We start from the raw sequence: 432 nt of genomic DNA on the forward strand, positions 1-432 counted from the left end.
ACCAGCCCCTCCTTGTTGGTGAGAACAAGGTCCAGCATAGCACCTCTCCTCGTTGGCTCCTCCACCACTTGGAGAAGGAAGTTATCATTGACGCATTCCAGGAACGTCCCGGATTGCTTATGCCCTGCCGTGTTGTCCCTCCAACAGATATTATTTCCCTGCCAGGCAGATTCTGAGGAACATCTTGTCATATGGGCTGTTTTGGAAAGCCAGTGAGGTGGAGCTATTTGTTTAGCAGCAGGAAAATTAATCAAACAAACAAAAACTTGGAGATTCCTGGAAGGGCAGCAACAAGGGCTGGTCAGAAACTCCACCGCATGGCAGTCACGACCAGCAGAAGGGGAGTAAATGCCTCTTGTTCTTGTTGGGTGCTCTTCCATCTGCTTCAGCTGCATGTAATGGCCCTTTCACGTTGTTGCTCTGTATATACAA

Source organism: Pygoscelis adeliae, unplaced genomic scaffold (assembly GCF_000699105.1).
Source record: "Pygoscelis adeliae isolate BGI_AS28 unplaced genomic scaffold, ASM69910v1 Scaffold27, whole genome shotgun sequence".
Taxonomy (NCBI): Eukaryota; Metazoa; Chordata; class Aves; order Sphenisciformes; family Spheniscidae; genus Pygoscelis; species Pygoscelis adeliae.